This window comes from Mauremys mutica, chromosome 6, assembly GCF_020497125.1.
Source record: "Mauremys mutica isolate MM-2020 ecotype Southern chromosome 6, ASM2049712v1, whole genome shotgun sequence".
In the NCBI taxonomy this organism is placed as follows: domain Eukaryota; kingdom Metazoa; phylum Chordata; order Testudines; family Geoemydidae; genus Mauremys; species Mauremys mutica.
Genome location: NC_059077.1, coordinates 112312411 through 112337986, shown reverse-complemented (window position 1 = coordinate 112337986; position 25576 = coordinate 112312411). Strand labels below are relative to the sequence as shown.

The following is a 25576-nucleotide window of genomic DNA, read 5'->3' as shown; positions in this document are numbered from 1 at the left end:
ACAACAAAAAAAGTCCCTTAACTTCCTAGAACCATTGCTTTTAGATTTGCTGGTTTCTCGTTCAATTTCTTGCTGGAATCAATTCCTCATAATAGTAAACGCAACTTAGATACTTTTCTGTATACCACACTGTTCACATTGGGCTTTTCAATTTTTATATGTTAATGCCAGAACATGCTTATTTCATTAGCTTTATTTTTTATTAAATTTGTTTGAGATAATATTTCTATTCTCTGTTTCTATTTCCAGTGGCTTATAATTACCTCGGGGACTGGAAAAGTCTCATGCTTGTGGACAGCCTATAGAAAAAAAAAATTCTGAAAACCGGGAGAAAAATCTATTCAGCTGTTTTTTGGAGGGCTGTTGGAAATCCTATAAACGCAGGTGTGTTTTTGATGCAATATCTAAAATAATTTGTTTCAGTTTTAATATCTAGACATTTTAAAGGGGAAATTTACATTAGTGAAATGTCAAGGCTGTGAATTTATTTGTAAAGAGTCAAGAAATTGAGATTAACTCTGATCCCTTGTGCAAATAGATGCCAATAGGGTATTACATTGCCAAATGTGTCATAATGCCTAATGTTATGTGTTAGTAATGCAAACAGTGGAATACACTAGAGCTAGCCAAAGATATTTGTCAGGAAACATTTCTGACCAGCTCTATAAAGTAACATAAAGGAATGAAAATGTGCTCTTCCCTTCTCCCCCATACTCCTTTGACTGTACAGCGTGACTCTGGGCCCCAGTCTTGCCCCGGCTGAAGGTAATAGCAAAACTCCCATTGGTTGATTTTTATTAAATAGGAACAAGATTAGGACCTATGTACATAAACTCATATGAACTGTCTTTGGTGAAATTCTTGGCCCATTTCACCTCTTATATCTAAACTGCATCTTTTGTAATCTTAGATACGTGTCTCTGTATTGCTGATACATTGTGAGACAGATTGACTGGGAAGGAGAGGGGCTGTAGGAAAGAGCCTTTTCCATCTACCATGTATGGTCAATCGAGGGCTGGTTACAACATCAGTCTGTGCTCAATAGAACTGCTCATCCCTTGTTGCCAGTTGCCACCAAATCAGCTGAAAAGGGACAAGAAGAAGGTAAGGTTGTGACTCTCTCCTCACCACCCTCTGCCCTGGCCCGTGTAGCAGCTCCCCACTCTCCGAAAGCAGGGAAAGCAATCTGTGCTACCCTAATGGATGGCTTGGAGTGTGCACCCTCTGTTTCTGCTAAGCAACTGCAAGAGATATTGTTCTTTGGTCAGTGTCCATGCAGGGGGACCTATGTGCTTGTGGGGAGACCTCTTGAGGTCAGTGGGGTTTTGATCAGGGACAGGGGTTACCTGGAGTCAATTGCAGGATCAGGGCCTAACTTAATGCACTCATATTTGAAAATCTAGGCTTAAATTCCTTCTAGCTTTATAAGACTTTCTTCTTCCTACCATAGTCCTTAAGGGAGAAATGTCCACTTAAAAGTCTTGAGTTTTCTGTGCTGCACTCACAGTGGGGTACAATATTTGTATTTCCCCATAGAAGTGTTTCATTATTTTGTTTTTCTTTACTTTTTTGTTTACCTTCCTAGTTGCAAGAATTCACATCTTCTCAGTCTCTTACGATAGTTTTTACTGGTGGCTTTCTTGTGGGATCTTTCTTTACTATAAAATGCTTTCTTTTCGGTTGGAGATGGTGTTTGCTTTTCTTTTAAACAGGCCTTCTTTTTCAGCCAGTTTTGATCCTCTCTTGAAATTTCTTTGCTGTCGTTATGATTTTAGAGTGCTTTTCTTGATCTTCTCCACATCTCCTAGAGAAAGCAAAAAGAGCGTTCAGTGAGGGAAAATGTCACTGAATACAAGAATGAGAACAAAGCAAAATAAGAGGGAATATTGTCCTGTTAGCCTTTCATCAAAAGCTAACTCCCTTTGCTACAAAGGATGCTTCTTCAGAAAGTCCTGAATGCTTATTCTACATCTGTTCAATGATACCTAGATAAGAAAATACTGTATATGACACAGTGAATATCAGGGAAGGAGAGTTTTCACCTCCAGCTCTGCCAAGACTGATTAAAATACACAAAACTCTCTTTTAACAAAAGCAGTGGATGACATAAAGGAAGGATCTCAAATACCCTTAAAGAGCAGCTGATGCCAAATGGAAACAACAATATTTAGGAGCAAATCAGCTCCTAAACAAAGCAAATAGTTATGTTGGTCTGACTTTAACACATCAAAGTTAAGCTATTCAGAGTCCAGGCTTCCATATCAATTTAAGTTTGCCCCACTTTAAGTTGGGGTAATGCCTCAGGATATTCCAGATATAATTGCATAAAATGTGTCAAGGTGACAGTGTCCCTGGTTGCCTCTGAGGCCATCTTTAAAAAGTGAAATCTGCTTATTTTCCAGCCCTTAAAGTGCTAAATGGGCTAGATTTGGCCACAGTTGCATGGATAGTGATTAGTGCCCTACTGTACAAGTAGCCCAAAGGACTTTTTCATAACAAGACTTTTTGTGGAGCCAGGTACTGATCATCATGAGCAAGAGTGGCACAGTCTAAGCTTTAAGTGTTAGAGTAAGACCACCTGAAATGTTAGAAGCAAATCTTACCTGTGCAGCTGAGAAATATCTAAGGTCTTGCTTATCTCTCTGAAATGTGTGTGTATGTGTGTGTAGGGGTCCCTCCACGCATGTTTTTCACCCCCTCTGCCTGGATTTTATGATCATCCACATGCCTGGGCCTGAGCAATGCAAGCCACTGCTTCTGAGATCAATACATAGTAATGGAGCATGTGGTGGTGGGCCAGGACACACGGCTGAGTGGAGAAATAGTGCACCTCGAGATTTTCATTCATTTTTTCAATGGAGCTCCCATTATGCTGGGTATTGTGAGGTACTTAGTTACCATGGTAATGTGTTGGATAAATAACAGTCTGATTGGACTGGAATAGGGGAACAGGGGAGTAGTGCAGTTCCCAGGCAATTCTAGGATCTGTGGGAGCAGCTCTGCTAGACCAAAGGATCTGGCTATTGAAGTAAATGGAAGTTTATTGCCCTTGACTTATGGCAGCAGTCAGTCTGATAGCTGTGATTCTGATTCTAACTTTCAATGTGGAGGGTATAGCCAGAGCTGTGTTTTAAGTTTCATAATAGTCTCAAATAGGTGAAATGTCCTTGGTTTCTGGGCTTCTTAGAAACCCAAAATATGGGTCATGTTCATGATTTGTGTGAGCACAGGTCCAATTTCAAGAAAGCCTGCACTGAAACATATGTGGAAAACCTATGACATTTGGTAGGTTTGCATGATTACATGTTGCCACCACCATGAAAAAATTGGCAGTTCTGGATAGGTTTCTCTAGATTTACTCAAACCAAAAATAGCGAGGATGGAAACTCATCTTAGTTAAAAAGAACCTGCAAGGATGGAACTTGCCAAGTTTGACACAACTGTAGTTGTTTCCCCCAAGAAAGGCTTGAATTCAACTAATATGATATGATACTGTGTATTGCATTTCTCTCTAGCTCTTGTGTTAAGTGGGTGGTACTTACATTGTGGGTGAAGCTTGGAACGTACCACTTTTTCACCTGGTTCGGTTCCTACCCAAGCCACTATAACACAGATTAAATGTTATTTGTAGCCCCTTTCTTTGAAGAAAGGAACTCATGGGCTCTGAGGAAAATAAAATATACTGATACTCAGGGTACGTCTACACTACAAGACTATTTCGATTCATCTTAATTCGGATTTCTGGAATCGACCTAATGTAGTCGAAGTTGTGTATCCACAATAAATACAGTAATTCGACTGTGTGAGTCCACAGTAACGGGCGAAGCGTCGACTTTTGAAGCGGTGCACTGTGGGAAGCTATCCCACAGTTCCCGCACTCCCCGCCGCCCATCGGAATGCTGGGATTTCCCACCAATGCATGCTGGGGGGGGGGGGGAAACTGTGTCGAGGGTGGTTCTGGGTAACTGTCATCATTCAACCGTCACTCCCGCCGGCGGGAAATCCGTTCGCGCACTTTTCCTGTTATAAGTGACAGCGCGGACGCCACAGCACTCCACTGCGACCATGGAGCCCGCTGCGATCATCACTGCAGTAATGGCCGTTGTCAACTCCTTGCACCTTATCGAACACCTCTTCCACAGTGAGATGTTGAGAACTCGGTCGAGAAGGCAACGGCAGCGTGGTGAGGACATGAAGTCTCAGAGTGGCACAGACCTCTCAGAAAGCACGGTACGCCACGCCGTGGAGATCATGGTGGCAATGGGTCATGTTCATGCTATGGGACGTCGATTCTGGGCCCGGGAAACAAGCACGGACTGGTGGGACCGCATAGTGCTGCAGGTCTGGGATGAATCACAGTGGCTGCGAAACTTCAGGATGCGTAAGGGCACTTTCCTTGAACTGTGTGACTTGCTGTCCCCTGCTCTGACGCGCAAGGACACCCGGATGCGAGCAGCCCTGAGTGTGCAGAAGCGAGTGGCCATAGCCCTCTGGAAACTTGCAACGCCAGACAGCTACCGCTCAGTAGCGAACCACTTTGGTGTGGGCAAATCTACTGTGGGGGTTGCTGTGATGCAAGTAGCCAACGCAATCGTTGATCTCCTGCTCTCGAAGGTGGTGACCCTGGGAAACGTACAGGTTGTCATAGATGGCTTCGCCGCAATGGGATTCCCAAACTGCGGTGGGGCTATAGATGGGACTCGCATCCCTATCCTGGGACCGGCCCACCAGGCCAGCCAGTATATAAACCGCAAGGGCTACTTTTCCATGGTGCTGCAAGCACTCGTGGACCATAGGGGATGTTTTACCAACATCAACGTCGGGTGGCCGGGCAAGGTTCATGACGCGCGTGTGTTCAAGAACTCTGGTCTGTTTAGACGCCTGCAGGAAGGTAGTTTCTTCACAGACTACAAAATAAATGTTGGGGATGTGCAGATGCCTACAGTGATCCTCGGGGACCCAGCCTACCCGCTAATGCCCTGGCTCATGAAGCCCTATACAGGCGCCTTGGACACTGACAAGGAACTCTTCAACTACCGGCTGAGCAAGTGCAGAATGGTGGTGGAGTGTGCTTTCGGACGTCTGAAGGGGAGATGGAGGAGCTTACTGACTCGCTCGGATCTCAGCGAAAACAATATCCCCATTGTCATTGCAGCTTGCTGTGTGCTCCACAATCTGTGTGAGAGCAAGGGGGAGACGTTTATGGCGGGATGGGAGCTTGAGGCACATCGTCTGGCTGCTGATTACGCTCAGCCAGACACCCGTGCGATTAGAAGAGCACAGCGGGAAGCGCTGTGCATCCGGGAGGCTTTGAAAGGCAGGTTCCTCAGCGAGCAGGGTAACCTGTGACTATTAACTTTGTGTATAGAGAAGCAAAACCTGCCCCTGTTTCTCTACCCAGTTTCTGTTGACTCTCCTCTACAGTTTCATATCCCGTTCACCCCATTTGCCCCCTTCCAACACACGTGTAGAAATAAAGTTAATAGAGCATTGTTCAGCAACAACCTTCTCTGGACTACTGACTTCGCGTGAAAGGGTTGACACAGGGACGGTGACTGTGCTGGGTTGGGTGTGCAGTGATGTAGAGACCGCTTCTAGACTATAGGACTGATAGGCTCCTGCTCGTACAGCGGTCTCTGTGGTGAGGACTGGTACAGATGCGTGTGCAGGAATGGGTGAGGGGTGCAGGCTTTGCGACGGAGTTTGGGTGCAGGCTCTGGGCTGGGGGTTGGGGGCATAGGAAGGTGTGAGTGGTGTGTGATAATGGGGAGGAGGTGTAGGGGGTAGTGGGATGGGGGCTGATGGTTTGATGCATTGTAGAGGCTCAGGGCTACGATAGAAGGGCAGGGTGAGGGCAACCTGCCTTGCCACTTGTGGATGGCATGCTCAATGACCCTGGGGCAGCAGACAGCGTTTCTGCGGGTAGCCTCTCTACTGTGAGACAGGGACGTGGCGCGGCGGGGTGTGTGTGAGACGACACGCCGGGGGAGGGGTGGCAGGTGGGGGCTGGTACCTGCTCCAGGCAGGGAATTGACTGGGCTGGGGGAGACCCGCATGGGACAGGGCACGATCCAGGCATGGCCGGTGGAGAGACGCACCAGCAAATATACCTGGCGCAGGGCACCTTCCGCCTATGAGCAGAACATGAAAATCACCCCACAGACTGACCAGGGTGACTAGAGGCTGCCCTCTGTGAGTGACCAGCTGTTGATCTTGCCCCCATATCTGTACCACTATTAACGATGAAAGTCCTATGCAATTCCCAAACCATTCTCCCCCCTTCACGGAAAGTATTCTGCAAAGAAACCTGACGGGAAAAGAAATTACCAAAAAATAAAAACTTTTTATAATGAACAGCACATTAAGGGAAGGACTTGTCAAAAGTAAGGTACTGAGAGCGTTTTGTAAGTTTAGCACTCTGCTGTGGTGCAGTAACATTTTTCATGGCACCTGGTGCCCCTTCCTCTAGTCATTTTGGGTGATGGTGGGATTGAACTTTGCGGCGGGGGGCGGCGGTCGCAGATGCAGTGAAGGCGAGCTCCGTCCTCCTTCCTGCGGTGCTGCAGAACATCGACAAGGCGCCTGGATCAGGTAGGGATACAGTTGCACCTGTGTGACGGGAAAAAGTGAGTGAATTCCATAGAGAGATATTTTTGGTCAAAAAAGAAGCAAAGTCTACTCAGTGTGTGTGAACAAGAGCAAGCACAGCACCTCTCTCATGAGCACTCACTCGGGGACAGTTCGAGTTCTCTGGGTTCGCTTTCATTGCCTGTGGTATTGCACTGCAGACCAGAGAAGCGGGGCAGGAAAGAAGAATCCATGGAGCGGCCAGGCATGGTAAGCCTAGTTTTTTTTGCAGCTTTAAGTTGCATCTACAGCACTGTCCTCCTGCTGCAGGCAAACATGAAAGCAGAATCGGTGCCCCTGTTGCAGCCCCTCGCGGCCGTTCCCTGTTAGAGATCCCTGTATTCTCCCACTCTGCAGCCTCCTACACGTGGCTGTACAGTGACGCTTCTTGTTATGCAAAGGAACAGTTAAGCACAACCATTACTAATGGTAGACAAATTACTCTAATTACATGCAGGAGTCTGCGCGCGACATCACACTGAGGAGAGTGTCACGGAGAGAGAGAGCGCGCATGCTGGAGGAAAGCCAACACAACCCTGGGGCCTATGCTGCCATGCTCGTGAAGGCGCTGGTCCCCGAGTTCCAGCTGAGAGCGTTGCGTGGAAAAGTGTGCTTCCTCGGGGCACACAATAAGCAAGCCCTGCCCAGGAACCTCATGCAGAGGCTTGGCGACTACCTCCTGGAGAGCTTCCTGGAGATGTCAGAGGAAGATGACAGTTCCATCCACCTGTACATAGACCTTGTATTCGCCTAGTTGTTTTCCCAGTTTATTTAAAAAATAAATGTTAACATGTTTGAGGCAGTTACCTATTGATCCTTCTCCTGAATCAGGGTCCGTGGTAACGGGTGGGGAGTGTTGGTAGGGGATCTCATTGACGGTGACGAAGAGATCCTGGGTGTCGGGGAAATCTGTGTTGTAAGCGCTGTCGACTGCCTCGTCCTCTTAAACTTTCCCGTACGCGAACATCTCCGAGGAACAGTCCGTCGACAGTATCCCATCCTCTCAGTCCACGGTCACTGGTGGGGCAGTGGTGGCAGACCCACCGAGAATGGCATGCAGTGCCTCGTAGAAGCGGCATGTCTAGGGCTGGGCTCCGGAGCGTCCGTTTGCCGCTCTGAGTTTCTGGTAGCCTTCTCTCAGCTCCTTGACTTTCACGCGGCACTGCATTGTATCCCGGCTGTATTCTCTGTCTGTCATGGCTTTGGAGACCTTCTCGAAGGTCTTTGCATTCCGTTTGCTGGAGCGCAGCTCCGAAAGCACAGACTCATCGCCCCACACAGCAATCAGATCCGAGACTTCCCGGTCAGTCCATGCTGGGGACCTCTTTGTAGTGTGAGATTGCCTGGACTCCTCTGGTGGAGAACTCTGCATCGTTGCCGGTGCTGCTGAGCTCGCCCCGATGAGCAACCAGGACATGGGATTCAAACTGTCCAGACAGGAAAAGGAATTCAAATTTTCCAGGGGCATTGACTGTGTGGCTGGTCAGAGCATCCAAGCTCGGACTGGCGTCCAGAGCGTCAGCAGAGTGTTGCACTCTGGGATAGCTCCCGGAGCTATTAAGATCGATTCGCATCCACACCTAGCCTAATTCGACATAGCCATGTCGAATTTAGCGCTACTCCCCTTGTCGAGGTGGAGTACTGAAGTCGAACTAAAGTTGAATTAAATGGCTTCCTGGTGTGGACGGGTGCACGCTTAATTCGATTTAACGCTGCTAAATTCGATTTAAAGTGCTAGTGTGGACCAGCCCTCGGGAATTTGCTAGCACAAATACAGTAGAAGTGCTCATACTGTTAAAGATGTTTAAATGCCACTGGTTGTAATCTTTAAAATGATTAAAATGCAAATTATTCAGTAAGGCAGAACTGCAAGCAGGGGGAGAAAGCTATTTCTCTTTCCTCATCCAATCTTGTGAGCGCAGGTGGTAGGGCATTTTAGCAGTATGTCCTCCCTGCTCCAGAGAGCAAGCAAAGTGAATCTAAAGGAAATGAAATAAAATTACACCATTTATATTGTAAAGTGCGTGCCCATAAAAGTATTTAGCTTATCAAGGAAAAGGTTAAGAGCAACTTGATCGTGGCCTAATTACTAATACAAGAAGATACCTGATATTTAAGGGCTCTTTAATCTAGCAGACAATAGCACAACAAGCTCAATGGTTGTAAGATAAAGTTTGAAAAATTCAAAGTGAAATGAACATGCTGCTTATTAACTATAAGGGCAATTAATTGCTGGCATAGTTTAACAAGAGATGTGATGGATTTTCCATCATTTGAAGACTTTAAATGAAAACGGGCTGTCTTACTAAAAGATATATTATATTTCAGCCAGAACATACTGTGCTCAATTCATGGTTGCTATGGCTAAGTGGGTTTTTTTTTCTCCCAAAACTTTTTTGATGAAAAATGTTTTTTCCCCAAAATTAAATATGTTAGAAAAAAGCTGTTTTTATATTTAAAAAATACACCATTGTCCAACCCCCCCCATTCTAAATTTTTTAATATAATTTAAGAAGTATTTTGTCGTCTCTTCCTTTTCTTCCCCATTTTCCTTTGTTCCTTTTTTGCTACTCAGTGCAATAGAATGAATTATGTCTTGGGCTTTTTTCATTCTTCTTCCTTTGCTGCTCTGTAACTTCTCAAACTTCAACTTTGTAGGAGTTAGTGGCAAAAGGAAAATAATTTTATTGCACCCAGTGAGGGGGAGGAATTTGAAAATTTGGAAAATCCAAAGTATTCTGTTTTGAATCCCGTGAAAGGGAAACAACTTAACAATTTAGAAAATTTTCAGATGACTTTTCTTCTTCAATATTTCAGCTTGCTCTAATTTTATTAGAGTAGTAGGGGAGAATAGTACCATTGACTGCAGCAATTAGTGGGTGAAGAATAAGGGCACGGATAGTCAATAGATGGATCACAGGCCAAATCCAGACTGCCAGATGCTTTTGAACAGACAAAAAAAATTTTTTTTGTTTACTGCTTATTATTACGGTTGCCAGGTGTCCGGTTTTCGACTGAAACATCTGGTTGAAAAGAGACCCTGGCAGCTCCAGTTAGCATCAGTTGACCGGGCCATTGAAAATGTGCAGCAGGGCTAAGGCAGGCTCCCTGCCAACTGTGACTCTGTATGCCACGCAGCTCCCGGAAGCAGCGGCATGTCCCCCCTCTGGCTCCTAGCTGTAGGGGCCGCCTGGGAGCTCTGTGCACTGCCCTCACCCCAAATGCCGGCTCTGCCGTTCCCATTGGCCAGGAACCAAGGCCAATGGAAGCTGCAGGGGCAGCGCCTGCAGACAGGCCAGCGCGCGGAGCCATCTGGCCATGGCTATGCGTAGGAGCCGGAGGGGGTACATTCCGCTGCTTCCGGCAACTGCCTGAGGTAAGCGCTGCCAGGATCCTGCACCCCTGACCCGACTCCCATGCCCCAACCCTCTGCCCGGCCCTGATCCCCCTCCCGCACTCCAAACCCCTCAGGTCCAGCCTGGAGCACCCTCCTGCACCTCAAACCCCTCACCTAAGCCCCACATCAGAGTAGGCACCCACATCAGAGCCCACACACACCCCTGCACCCCAACCCCCTGCCCAACCCTGATTCCCCTCCTGCCCTCCAAACCCCTTGGCCCCAGCCCAGATCTCCCTCCTGCACCTCAAACCCCCTCATCCCCAGCCCTCCCACATAGTCTGCACCCCCAGCCAGAGCCCTTGCACATCCCCCTACCCCAAGCCCCTGCCCAGCCCGAAGCCCCCTGGTGCACTCCAAACCCCACATCCCTGGCACCACTCCAGAGCCCGCTCCTGCAGCCAGAACCCTCACCCCCTCCTGCACTCTCACTCCCTGCCCCAGCCCGGTTAAAATGAGTGAGGGTGGGGAGAGTGAGCGCCAGAGGGAGGGGGGATGGAGTGAGCGGGGGCAAAGGGCAGGGTCTCGGAGAAGGGGCGGGGCAAGGGGCAGGGCAGCAGTGTTCAGTTTTGTGTGAGCAGAAAGTTGGCAACCCTAATTATTATCGAGTATCAGAGGGGTAGCCGTATTAGTCTGGATCTGTAAAAAGTGACAGAAAGTCCTGCGGCACCTTATAGACTAACAGATGTATTGGAGCATAAGCTTTCATGGGTGAATACCCACTTCATCGGATGCATGTGACGAAGTGGGTATTCACCCACGAAAACTTATGCCCCAATACATGGTAGTCTAATTATTTTCATTATTGTTATTTCAGTGGGGAAATGTTCCTCTGGAGTCTGGATGTTGACTATATCTTGACCAAGAAATTTGGACCTTGACAAAAACGTAATTGACTACCCCGATCCTAAGGCTGTATTACTGAGGTTAAGCTTCAGGGATCCATTCTGGACTTAAAATCGGTAAGTGATCTGGAAGTAGGGTACCTCTGCTCTGGCTATTATATATCATGCAACAGAACTTGAACAGGGTAAAGGGCAGTGGTTCTGCCTGGGCGGGGCTTCTCCTGGAGCAGGCACTGTGGATGACCTCCATAAGGTTGTCCCCAGAAGACACCCCCCCTCAAGCCCTGGCTTAGGGATTGGTCTCAGGGCTACAACTCACAGCGCTGTAAAGATTCTGAGCAGCTCTGCGGCCATAGGTCATCCAGGGCGGCTGCTGTAAGTGAAATAGGCGATGTTTACACTTGGCGCTGCAGGTGTGATTCCCACCTCCCATAGACATACCCGCGCTAGCTCTGCTCAAGCTAACAGGCTAAAAATAGCAATATAGCCAGGGCAGCATGGGTGGAGTATGTACCCATATGGGCCCCCTAGGTACATAAACAGATGGCTAGCCCAAGATGCTATCCTGGCTACACTGCTGTTTTTAGCATGCTACCTCTAGCAGAGCTAGCGTGGCTATGTCTGAGCTGGGAATCACACCCTCAGCTCAATGTATGGAGAGAGCCTTAGTTATGCCCCTCTAGCCCCTGGCGCAGCCTGAGATCGAGAGGCTGAAAAGGCCTAAGGTGACCTAAGGGGTTAAGGTACCCCTCCTCTCCCAGGGCTGTGAGTTCTGTGCTGTCTCAGACACAGCACAGAATTTCACTCTATGGAAACATGCAGGATGTGTAATATGGCTGGGTTATCATTTCTCTTTAACCCTTGAGCCAGATCGTCATCTGCTGTAAGTCAGTGAAGCTCTGAAGTTAGTGGATGTTGCGTGTCTGAGTTAATACCTACTCAAGATTGTTGAACAGCGGGCTCAATTGGAATTATGAATCAGATTATCAATCAGAATAGTACAGCACTATACAGAAAGACTAGATACATCACAACCCTTTTGTAAGATTGAAGGTCAGTGTCTCTTCAGTGTAACTGGAAGGATGCCCAGTTTGATTCCCTAAGTTCCAACAACAGTTTCATTATATTGGGGTTTTTTAAACAAAGAACACCCTCTTTGTCAAAAGAAACATGTTCTGATGTCATGTCTGTACATTCTCAGGTTGCCTGAATTATGTGTGAAGGCATAGTTATTTACAGCTGAGAGGTCTAACAATTCTTCAAGAGAATGTCTTTCAGTGGGTCTTTCTTCCCTATCTGCTGTAACAATCATCTCTTATCAGTTTCACAGGTTTATATATGCTTATGTAAGCATTATATAAAGGGGATGGTTTCTCAGACTATCTGGAGTTAATAGACAGGGGTCTCACTGATTATTAGATAGTCTAACACACAGAACTCCTGAGTAGGGGTATTTATCAGTCAAGTGTTCTGAGCCTTAGAATTGAACATGCTCTTTGTTAATATCATAAAGATTCTAAGGAATAGCTAATATATAAATGAATCAAATATACAGAAAGAAAAGGTTTAAAAGAGTTAATATTTACTAACATGAAGCTACACCAATTTAAACTCGCATCTAATCAGGGAGTGAATTTATTAACACTGAGGATATCATTCATGGGTAACTGGGGAAGATTTCTTTCTGATGACCATCAGTTCTCTACTGGAGACAAGTAGAATAATGGCAGTAAATGGACAATTAGATGCGAGTTTAAATACAAAAAACACAAACAAAAAACCCTTCTCACTGGACTTATTTTGAGAATTCTTCCACATACGGCCTTGGTGAAGTAATTTCCTAGCACTCTGTCCCTAACATCTCACAATATAGCTGATGGAAAGTCTCACATTGCTTCTGCCTGTCACTTTCTATATAGCTAAGGCTCTGTCAATATGTCTCCTGTAAATGCCTTTTGAGGGAGTTATAATAACCTACCCATTAAATTTTACTTTAGGAAGAGACTTGTAATATGATTTCCCTGGAGTGAACACAGCCTTTGGTTCCTAGCTTTATTTATATTTTATTGACACTATCTTTGAGATAAACACAACAAAAAATGCTTAGCCAGTTTCAGCATTTCGGTGCTCCATAAAAATAAAATCAAGACAGGTTTAGTTCTAGTAGCAATTGTTTCTTATTTTAGAGCCCAATCAGGATTAAAGGCCTATTGTGTTAGGCACTATAAAACTTGCAGTTCCAACTATGAAGAGTTTATAACCTGGCTTTATGCTTCTTGAGTGAATTTAATGTTCAGAAGAATGAGGGATTAATCAATGATCATAGCATGTATGTAAGCTAGACACATGGTATGGAATTTTTCCCATTAAACTCACCTAATGCATTTCAGTCATGACTCCATCACCCCCGATGTTCCAGTGTAACTGGGCTTCTGCTGGAACAGAACTCAGAGTTATGCAAAATATACTATTTTGCTTTCTAAACTATACATGTACACTAGGGAAACGTTTGCAAACTTTGCACCAGTAAAAAAGGCAAAATGTTGGCCCTGTGATCACCCCGAATGTTCCTGCTCAGTGATAAAACTTTACTTATTGTGGGCCTTTTCTCTGGCTTGTTTTTAAATGATTTTTTAAACTCTACCTTTCCTATCTTGTAGGTCTCCAGTCCACTGCTGGGTCTTGACATTTCATTGGTTGCTCATGTCCAAGTGTGATGTAGCCAAAAACCCCATCTGCTCTAAAGCATTTTTCCCTAGAGGGAAAAAAAATGTAGAGATCTGAAAAGATCTCAAAGCTCTTTCCTGATGCTAATTTAACCTCACAATACTATATGAGAGAGGAAGTATATTCTCAGGCTTGTTGATGACTGAATGTGATTTGACCAAGGTCACACAATAGAAAAGTAGCATTCTTAATGATCCCAGGAGCTTTGACTTCCAGCCCCTCTGCACCGACCTCTAGATAACACCACTTCCTCAAACAAAAGCATGTTAACTCTTTACAAATGCATAACACTCCACTTTATCCCAGAATCTGGGGTTTGTGTTTGACAACCAGGAATTGCCAGCAATGGATGTACGAGAAGTTACATATTTCAGACATGAATATAAAAACGTTTGCATGAATGAAGAACTTATAAAGTTGCAAAAGTAAAAGTCAAACATAATAGAAAATAACCCATTTTCTATTAATACTTATGCAAAGAATAACTATGGCAAAAAATGGTTTGGATTAAAAAAAAAGTTTATCAACATTAAAATGTAATAGATTTTATAAACTCTTAACCCAAGCCCCAGGAGTTGATATGACAATATTCTGGGGTACTCCTGTGGCATTACTGGAAGCTGGGAATCTGTACAATAACAGTTTTCAATATCTAAAGCTTTTTCTCAGAAGCCGGGTGATAAGAAAGAATGCAGTAAATGTGAAGACTCAAGTTAATAACAGAAAAGGCTGCAGCTTCTCATAGGGGATAAGGGACATCAGAGATTTTAAGAAATAACAAAAAGGTTCAATATACAGTATCTGCAGGTTGTTCAGGGATGGAAAAATATGCCTGGTTTGACAAGGGACCAGCTACAAATTTAAGAAAAGAATGTCCAAGAGATTGCAGTTTCAGTTATTTTTAAAAACAAAACCAAACACTTCTTCTCCACATGTGAAAGAATATTTAATCAGAAATAAGCTAGAAGCTGAACCCAACTCAATTTGGTCTAATTGAATGGTTTACCGATTGCTTATCCTGTAATTCTGAGAACAAATTGCCATTGTTCCACCTTTGGGTTCCAAATCCCATAATCAAATTGGCTGTTCTCCAGCTTCATACTTAAAAGCACCGACGTGCCAATTCCAAACAAAATTAGTCAACTAAATGTATGTAAGAAAATGTTATCGTCACTATAACCTTCTCAATGGAACAAATCTTTTTACCTGTCTCCAGCCAATGGATTTAGGTGCTCCTGTGATCCTCAACCTTTGCTGAGCTGCTGTCTAACTGTTCAAGTCCCCTGTGTGCCTAATTTCTGCCAATGAGCATGTGCATGGCCACCTTACATTTGGTGCTTATGTGCTTGTCTTATGCTCAAGCTCCACCAGGATTCTCAAACTAGGCATTCTGTCTTCCCCAGTTGGTAAGCATTCTCAGACCATGCTAACTTCACACAAAATGGCCAAAGGAAAAGCTGTCTCCTCTATAACTTTTAGCCCAGTGGTTAGCACACTCACCTGGGTCACAGAGGACACGGGTTCAGTTCCCCCCTCTGCCTGATGTAGAGTTGGGATTTGAATTTGAGCCTCTTGTCTCCAAGGAGAGTTCCTTAACCCCTGGGTACGTGACATTTTGAGACAGCTCTTTATCAGTCTGTCCTGCTGAAGCTGTATGTGTAAATTAAACAGAGAAGTAGGGGGACTTCACTTGGTTTTCTACAACCCGAGTGTGGGCCTTAATCAATATCTATAGAGTTATGCTCACACCTTCTGTGGTTCAATCCCTATTCAAGTATTTTTATACAAAAATGGAACTGCTTTGACAGGAGAGATGGAGAGAAACGTGTACCAGAATACCAATACTACACAGGTTAGGGCTCACACTTGGGATGGTGAAGACCCAAGTACAAATCTCTTCTCTGCATCAGTCAGAGGGGGAAATTGAACTTGGGTCTTCATTTTGCTAACCACTGGGCTAAAAGATGGAAACTGAGGACAAATGCTCTATCATCTCTTCCTCTAGTGTTTCTTTTACAAAAATACTTTTGAAGTCTAACTCCAAGAGGAGGTTCATGGCTGAAGACCCCAGGCAGAGAGTGGTTTCTTTCTCCAGCCTGGATTTAGGCACCTACCTCCATGAAGGACAGGGCTTAGGCCACTCCCTTCTCCTCCATTGGCAAGCTTAAGTGGCTCCCCATGGTTGTGATAATTGGGTCTACAAATTTACTGTAATTGTAAACTGAAATGTAAAGTATGTGAAAGTTCATAAAGTGTCACAATCTATAAGAAATGTTGACGAGAAAAGGTATAAACGGGAGACTGACATAATCTAAACAAAAAGGCCTACTGACATAGCTCAAGGACTCTGTTGAAATTGTGCTTGGTGAAATGTGGAACTAGAAATTAATAAACTAAATGAATACATATAAAGCCTATCTACTGGACAAATGATAAGGGGATGTGCTATTCCAGCTATCACTCCCTTTTTGGGTCCTTTCCATCTTTTTTGGGAAAAGATGGAACAGATGGAAGCTACTAAAACAAGTGTCACTATCATGGCTGCCAGCCCATCATTTGCTGGGACTCCAGACCACCTTCATCCTAATCCTAAAAGCTGGCCTAACCAGGCCAGAGACAGCGAACCAGAGGACGTCATCACCACTACCAGTTCCAGATGAATCCCAAACACCACCTGAGATGACCTGGGATCAGACTAACAACAGCTTCAGCCCATCACAAGTAACCTCTTCTCTTTTACCCAAAGGGACTGATATTACCATCTTTGATACCATTTGGGAGACTGACAAACAAGAGTGTTTTTCCTTGTAAAACTCTCTTCAGCTAAAGGGAAAGGGAACAAGAAATGTTGTATTAAGTAAGGCTTTCATTTTTACTTTACTTTTCAAATGTTTTAACTGTGTTTCCTTCTTTTTATGTATCTTTAATGAAAGGTTTAAAAGGATTGCTCATGGTGTGTTTCCCATAATACTAAGCAGGCTGAGGTCGCTGTATACAAAACGCAAGAACTTGTTTAATGTTGGATGGTGACTGGGCTTTGTTAACACTTTTGGACTGTTTATTCCATCTAACTTAATACAATACTACTCAATTTGCTTGCTTTTATGAATCCTATTTTTAGGTGACTAATTTTTGCCATGCATTGTATAAGGCATCTAGGCAGGTAAATCAGGACTGTGTTTTCCACTCAGTGACATGACACCTGAAATGTAGGTGGTGCAACACTGAATGCTATAATACTAATGTCTCTTGGTGGATCCAGCCCAAGAAGAATGATCTGTAGATGAAAGTGAACAATATGACATGAGAATTATTTGCATGAGTGTAGTGGGGTGGTCACCCACTCCTGTCATAAAGGGTTTAAAACAGCCCAGGAGAGGGCTGTGGCTGGAGGCAAGCAGCCCAGGCTGATTGGGAAAGCAGCCCTAGCTGTGGCCACACCCCAGTCAGGGCCCGGCTGGCCCTTATAAGAGGGCAGTGGGCGAGGAGCAGACAGACTCTCTCTCTTTCTTGTGAGGGAGGGGCCTGGCTGCTGGGGAGTGTACCTGAGGTGAAGCAGGGCTGGGGGAAGGCCAGAGGAGCTGGGGAGCTCTGGCCTGGAAACTCCCCAGGCTGCAGGCCTAGTATAAGGCTGAATAGGGGTTTCAGGTGGCAGCCCAAGGGTAGACAGAGGCAGCAGGTCCAAACCCCCCTTGCCTGTGATGAGTGGCTTATATACTGCAGTCTTGCCCAGTGAACGGGGGCTAGATGGGGACTGGGCAGTAGCCATATACTGAGGCGAGGTGGGGATAGGGGGTGGGGGTTTCCCTGGAAGGGGGAGACCTAGAGACTGTGGGGTTACTGCCAGGGGGCAGCACCCCAGTGGAAAGGGGCACCGGGGTCGAGGAGGGACATGGGGGCCCAGCGGTAGCGAGACACCCGCCGACAGAGGGTGCTCTGGAGGCCGGAAGCTAATTCCCTTAGAGACCAGCAGGAGGCACCACAGGGGTGAGTCTCACATCACTACAATAAGTGATAGATGAACTCTTTGTGATTTACACATTTTTTAGCTACTTTTCTAACCTATATCCTAACTGCTGTGAATTCATAATTTGATTTGCTTTCCCTGCCATCTCAGTACATGGGTTAACCAATGACTTCTGTACACCTTTTGTAACGTGTCCAGAAAAACCACACATGAAAATGCAGTGATGATCACCCTAACTTTTGCATATCATGAGAGAGGACATGGGTTTGTGCCCAGAAGCTGGTTTGGATGTAGAATAACAAATGTTGTTAGTGAAATGCAGCAATGCTCTTGTGAAAAATCCATCTCTCTAAAAAGTGTTGTCTAAGTTCGAGTTGATGATTTCTTTGATAAGTGTGATAAATGTAGACCCCTTTTCTACAGAGTGGTTCATGAGCCAGTCCCAATGTCGTCAAATATATTTGTTCATAATATTCATCCGAACTGATGGACTCTTTTTTTCGTTTTTTGCAAACCATTCAGTTCTGCTTATCATTATAGTGCTTTTTAGTGCCTTCACATCTGTGCTAACCTTTCCTTAATGATTTCCTGACCCACATGTTCTATTTATTGGTAGAGGTAGGATTATAAAATACTTGTATTGGAGAAGGTGTTTGCAGAGATTGACAAAAGGATGTTGGTAATACAGCATGTATCCACTAGCAGAAATCCTATTGATGGTAGCATCTCTCCACTGAATGAAACAAGCACAGAAATAAACACATCTGTCACAATCTCGGACACTACAGTAGAAGCTGCGTGCTTTTCTGATCTCTTCAGCAAGACTAAGGATTTCCCATTAAGAGGAAAAATCCTGTTGAGCTAATGTGATGGTCAGCAGGCTGCATGTGTTGAAAGACACACTGATAATGAGCAGTGCTATCATTCAAACAGTTACAGAGGTAAAATGGAGAACAGTCTTGGTAATATAATTGTTATTATATATGATATTGTTCCCTCCCTGCCCCCTAAACAGGCTTGAATCCACAGGGTCTTGAGGACGTAGGTTATTGAGCCACAAGCCAGTTAAATAGGATTAATGTGTAGGGGCAGTATGCTGCAGCCACTGAAGGATGTTGCCATGGGCATCCTTCCCCTATACATCAGAGAGGCAGAGGCATTTTACTGTCTCAAATGGAATGGAGCTCTCTTTCTCTAGGCTCTATGCAATGTGAAGTATGTAGGCTTTTAGTTACAAAGTCCTTGAGGGCAGTAAGGTCCTTGTCTCATCTTAGCACAATTTAATACAAAGCCCACTACTCAGAAAATAATGAACAAAGATAACACTCAAATGTCAAGGAGTAAGAGAGTGGTGAAATTAGATGGGATATCTCTAATGACATAACAATAAATCTAATATAGGACCAAGGATCTACCTTTTTGCGTCATGTCATGAAATAGTTCTCTTTGGTCTTAGATTATGTGGTGTTCGCTGCCTTACTAGCTTTCTCATGTTGGCAGGCAGAACTCATGGTGTGCTGGTTTTCTGTCAGTGTTACTTTCAGGGACACAATTTCAACAGCAGCAGGAACCTATCACATGTGAATGAATGGAAGCCCTGTTCCTTGAGACGGTGGACAAAATCCTGGAATATATACTGTAGGAAACCTTTTGTATTGGCAGGGCAATGGGACTGGGTGACCTAATATTCCTCTTTCATCTCATAATTCTGACTCTACTACAAATAATGGTGTTTGCTGCACAGAATTGTTGCTTGTAGTCTTCCATTTGAGCCAAATTCTTAGTTTCACCAATGCACTCAAAGTTGCTAGATTTGACTCTGGTGGAGCAACTTCAGACATGTGTGAATGTAACAGAAGGATTTGGCCTGGTGAGTTTTATTCTCAAACTACTTTCTGTTCTTCTGTCTGGTTTGGGTATATTAAGAAGCTGAATAAATCTTCAAGGAAGAATAGAATTTGCTCTTCAGGAAAAACATTAGGCTGTAGTTCTTCCACACAGCAATAAGTTTGTGAGCTTGATGGTCGGTGCGTTTGGATATTTTTTTTCCCACCAGAGTCCATGAGTTAAGTGAACAGTTTCCCTTATATCTGCTTGATGTTCAAAGTTAATCAGTAACAAAAGTGTCCTACTGCACACTGCCCTGTAACTCCCTATGGTCTGATTAATTCTATCTTACCATTGTTTGTGCACATGGGTATATTTCTCTAGAATATTGGTCTTTTATCACCAATCACTATGCAACCTTTTTCTTACAATTTACAAAATGCAAAGGATTCTTGGTCACATTTTTTTTTAAATAAGCATTTGTATTCGTAACACATTTTCTTATTATATTATTGAAGGCAGTCTTTGGTTTCTTATCCTGTTCCAACTTTTACTTAAACAAAATGAAGAATGAACTCTAATAACTAAATGAAAAATTAATTTATTATGAGGAACACTTCTGCATGGTAAGAACAAAAGAATCAGAAAAGATTTCACTATAAGCAAGCATATTTGCAACAAAAGAACCAATTTCCCCTAACACAGTGAGTGAAAAAATGTTAGTAAAACATCTAAAGAATTTAAAAAAAGGAAGAAGTTATGAATCAACTGCATGAATATGCAAAGGGGAAAAATACATTTTGACGAATATACAGCACAAAATACTAATGAATGATTAGTAAAAATAAAGTAAATGACTCCTCACAATCTTGCATGTTCCATTTGACAAGGAAACACTTCATAACTACTAAATTGTCCATACATATTGAAGCTGATTCATGAAATGTAAAATATTTCAAACACCAATGCATAGTTTCAGAATGGCATGATACGATAATAAGAGCATGTATGTTAGGTTAAGAATAACATCGGTATCATTTATTTGTTCAGAAGTATGGCAGCCTTGCAACACTGTGAAGATTATGAACTGAGAAAGCCACTTTGAGAGGCATACTCAACTTACAGCAAATTTAAAGATTCACACCGTGGGCTTTGTCTTTCTGTACATCTTCAAAAGCTAATTAGAAGCATAGAAAAATAGTACTTGCTTGAGATTTGTGACCTGATTTATTATTTTCCATTATCCAGAGGCGTGTATGCAGGTATGGTTTCTAGGAAGTTTAAAAAGAAATGTAGGATTTCAACACTGGGGAAATACTTTGCTGCATTGTCAAGATCAGTTTCTTTTCAACATTGGAACTAATTTTGGATACCCTATATCAGAGAGTGAAACACTTATGCATAATAAATCTGCTGCTCCCACCTTTAGGTGCACTCCATGTATCTGTCTTCGGGTGGAAATGCTCCGGTAACGGGTGGCTTTAAGGAGAAAATTGGCCAAAACGGTGACTGTTTGAACACACCACCCAACGAATGCAACTTATTCTACTCAAATACGTGAGATGAACTTCAGATCAGGCACAGAAGGCAAATGACCCCTACAGTAGCTCAATTGCATATAAACACTCTAACAGCTTGTTGTGAATGGTGTGTGCCAACCCCTTTGTGGAGGCCCTCTAGTCCTACTACAGCCACTGAAAAGCTGCTAACGTAAGGCTGCATGGAAGCAACCAATCAAGAGCCCAGCAGGCTCAGTTAAAAGGGCCTTCGCAGGTCAGTTCCTGGCTGGGCCCAGAGGATCAAGGAATGGTGCTCCTCTCTAGCCGCGGGAGCTTGAGGGATAACTAGAGTTTGGTTCTGTCTGGAGCTGGGGCAGGGGAGAGTCCAAGTGTGCTAGCGCTGAGAACTTTAACTCTGAGGTAAGGAGTGAAGATAAAAGGGGCCAGGTGGGAAGAAGCCCAGGGAAATAGCTGCTGAAGACAAAAGCTGAGTAGTACATGGCGGCTGCTTTTAGGGTCCCTGGGTTGGAACCTGGAGTAGTTTGCGGGCAAGTGTTCTCCCACCAGTGAAGTAGTCTAAACCCCAAGAAGAAGTGGAAAGCCCAAGTGAAAAGCTTAAAGAGCCCACAGCCAAGCCTGAAGACCCTGATGAACCCAGAAGGCATTAATTTTGATTGTGACCAGAAAGCCACACTACTGAAGACTTCTCCCCCCCACCTCACTCCGACCAAGGTTAACAACCTACAGGAGATGCCAGGAGTGGAAAAAGGACTTTAGTAACACACACAGCACCAGGAGGTACACACGGTGTTAGTCCCTGCATTACACTCCGTTATAGTGCAGTGATTGTCAATATGTTTGTACACAGCTGTCGCACTTAAACAAAACATAAAAACAGTTATGGAAAGTCTTTATATGGGTTCCTGCCAGCTCCCAATTCAGACAATATCTCTGATTGCTGGAATCTTTCAAAATGGAAGAAACTCTGTGACACTTGTATACTTGCTAGTGGAAAAAGCCGAATCCAAACTGTTGCATCAGAGAAACCAGAAGCAGGAAAGGCACAGGATTTTTTTTTAAATCTTATTAGGTTTATCATTCAAACTTCAGTGGCCAAGGAAGTTTGGTGTTTGATCCATCCTAATTACCTAGTATTCTATCTGAACACCTTTCAAGCAGGGTAGTGTCTCACAGAGAGACTGAGTAACTTGCCCAAGGTCTCACAGGAAGCCTGGCAGAGCAGGAAATTGACCTTGTGTTCTCTGGTGCCACAAGCTAGTGCCCTAACCACTGGCACATCTTCCTCTCCTCCTTGAGTAAGACAGAAGGATAGGTTCTGTTGCACTATAACAATGTCATTTGAAGTCTACCCTAGTAGTGTACTCTGAGAACCTTTGCAGTGCTGGATGTTGATGTGGAGTAGGCTCTTGAGGTCTAATTTTTAAAAGCATTAAGCTTGCACCTGTGCACTTGCCAAGATTTACTTCCACAAGACACTGTACCTGGTGGTGAGACTATTGAACCTCCACTGGGAAGGGAAAAACTGAAAGACAACATAAAACGGCATGGAATAAAATATTAAGCAGAAACACACCACCATAAGAAGCACAACAAATCTGCAGCCAGACAGCACCGTATCATAGAGGAAAAAGTTGCCTTAGCCCACTAGTAGATAAGAGTACTCCATTTCCTTATGTTCACAATTAAAATAGCTCTCTGCATACTGCAACTGCAGAGCTGCAGATGTGGGAGCCTTCCTTGCTGAGGATAATTGTGTGGCAACCATCTGCGATGTGGGCAATTGTATATAGACTCAAACTATTGGAAGCAATTAAAGGGGAACCTCTCAAAAGCCCTGGTAAAACAGGGACATATAACTAAAAGGGGAATGCAGTAAGAGTGAAAGAAAACCATAAAACACAAGTAGGAGAATAATGAGGAATTAAATAGCCAACAATGCAGCATGGTATTTGCATTATGTGCATTCCCAGAGTTTTTTATCCTTGCAGGTGCAGCTGTTGCTTAGTGATGGCCAAAAGAACAAGCAGATCCAGAAATCTGTTTGATGTACTGAGAATCCAAAAAGACAATTTGCACTTTATGATGTTGCAGTGGTAAATGACCTTTATGATTCACTACAAAACACCTGGCCAAGATGAAGATCCTCTTTGTAAAGTCCTGAGTTTTTTGGTGGGCAATATTTTTTTTTTTAAAACGTGGTGTATGAAACACTTGCTCAGGCAAGAGAGACAAGAACCAAGTGAGAAACTGACCAATTTTTTGCCTGATTACACCAACTAGCCTTCCCTTGTGAGTTTGTTTGATTTAGATTGTGAAATTGTGCATCATTGCCCATCAAGTGGACTGTGAAAAAGCATTCTTAGCAAACCAGAGTCTATGCTGGATAGACTTTGGATTGTTGGACGAGCTCTGCCAATTCCACGCCTGTAGGCTGAGAGTATGGGGAATGATGTGTGTCCTCTGTTAGCTAAAAGCGTATGAGGCAATGAATTCAGCAGACAAAGTCTCAAGAAGTAAAATTGGGTCTCAAAACACTGGCAGAAGATGCATTAGGTAATACCCACTGCCTGAAGGATATCCTGTTTGCTCCAGCATTTGGAAAGAAGCATCAACAATGGCAAAAAAAAGTATACATCACAACACATCCTCCTTAATGACTATTAGTCTCCGCGTGTTTTTGCACATGATTAAGGCATCTCCCTGATAATCAGTTCCTTAACTTCGTTTTTAGCTGTAAAATCTGATTTACAAAACTGCTTGTGCGTATTAATCTGTAATAGCTATTGTTTTGTTAAATCTATTGTCCTTTTCAAGGATAGGAGCCATACACTTGATGCACTCTCATTTAGACCCAGATAGAGCTGTGTTTATTACTATTCTGGGTACTTAATAATGGCTCTCAAAATTCTTTATAAATAGCCCCACCTCCGTACTGTGCCAGGCATGAAATTTTGTAAGACTGAAACATTTTGAATAAGGGTTCAACTGTATTCTCCTCATCTGTGCAAAGCACCCCAGGCTCCCTTTAACTCTTTGGTCTCAAAGGGCCTCCCCTGCCGTCTCTCACTCAATGACCTCATGTTTGTAATAGAATATGGTACAGTTATTTTTATTAATTTCATTTGCTTGCTTTGACTAGATCTCCTGAATCACTGCCCGTGACAGACTGTCTGTGTATGTGTTACTGTCAGTAGGACTCTTACCCTGGAAGTTAGTATGAACTGATAGGACACAGTTTATTACTGAAATCCTTGTATTTCTAATGTCCTTCTACACAAGGACATAAACTCCATGTCCTTCAGCAGCATGCGCAAGATGTGCAAGGTTGTGGCACTGCACCCCAACTATGAACAGAAGCTGCGAGTGGGTATGAGAGGGAGTAGCACTACCCTGCAATCACAGGGGTTGACTGCACTTGGACTTAAGGCACAGCCTAAAGTGCATAAGCAATCTAGCCCTTTTAATTGAGGCAGGAATAGCAAGAACAATCCACTTCCAAATGTGAAAAATTCATTGGAAGTTGCAAAGAACATTAAAGGGTAAGAATATTACTGAATATGGGCCTTATTCTGAGCCACTGAAGTCCATCGTGGTTTGTTTAATTTAATTTTATTTATTTATGGCTATTGAGTTCAATTATACAGGAATGGGCCCTGTATTTCTTGGAATTATGCCACTTCCCGAGCTTGGAAAATAATGCATTTTTAGTAGCATTAAAATATTGTATATTATAAAACTGTACAGCCATGGTTACAGACACTGCATTAAGGAAACTATTCCTGATGCAATGTTAGTTTTATAGACAGTAAAAGTCATCAGAGAAATTAAAAGGTTTTTAAAGAAACCTAAAAGAGTATAGTGGTTAAAATGCCAGGTTAGAAGAGCTAACGAGTGAAATCAAGGGACCTGTGAAGGTGTGAATGGGTTACCTAGGGAGGTAGTGGAATCTCCTTCCTTAGAGGTTTTTAAGGTCAGGCTTGACAAAGCCCTGGCTGGGATGACTTAGTTGGGTTTGGTCCTGCTTTGAGCAGGGGGTTGGGCTAGATGACCTCCTGAGGTCCCTTCCAACCCTGAGATTCTATGATTCTATGAATAGAGGAACATAAATATTCTGGTCCATATGCATTAGCTGTGTATTCTGTATGTGGTAATGACAAGTACTGAATGTATCAGAGAAAGGTGGCATTTCTTCCCCTGCAACCCCCACTTCATTAATGCACTTACCTGAATGTCCAACACTAAAACATCAAGAGGAAATACTTGGGGCCTGATCTTGAGGGCCTTATTTCTTAAATTCCAGCTGTGTATTTTATGACCTGAAACAAGAAGACTGGTAAATCTTGTACATTTAGTAACACTTATCCTAACTAGTATAATGAAAAGTGCTCTCCTTATACAGGTTTTCAATACATTTCAATTTTCCAATACATAGTCTCTTTCTGTGTGTGCATCTATTTCTGACTGAGCAGTTACCCTTGTGCATAGTTTTTGGCACAAAATTGTTCCAACCACCTGGATGCAAAATAGACTTTGTATGTACAAATCTCATATCTAATCAAGTGCCAATGGATTTTGCACATTCAAATGCTATCATTTTTTGTGTAGGCATGTGATTGCATGACAAAAGATGCACATGCATATGTACATGGAGGTTTGGTGCAGTCCA

At 43.7% G+C, this 25576-nt stretch overlaps 2 long non-coding RNA genes across 2 annotated transcripts; one reads left to right on the top strand and one right to left on the bottom strand.

The window, feature by feature from the left end:
* The first annotated feature begins 281 nt into the window (after positions 1-281).
* LOC123372305 lies at positions 282-13883 on the top strand. Its single transcript, XR_006580204.1, has 4 exons — positions 282-384; positions 911-1104; positions 10842-10986; positions 13530-13883. It is a non-coding gene; the product is annotated as an uncharacterized LOC123372305 (long non-coding RNA).
* On the bottom strand, positions 925-25226 carry LOC123372304. The gene is made up of 4 exons (XR_006580203.1): positions 25135-25226; positions 13246-13301; positions 1578-1804; positions 925-1083 (listed from the first exon to the last, which is right to left on the bottom strand). It is a non-coding gene; the product is annotated as an uncharacterized LOC123372304 (long non-coding RNA).
* Between the last annotated feature and the right edge of the window lie 350 nt (positions 25227-25576).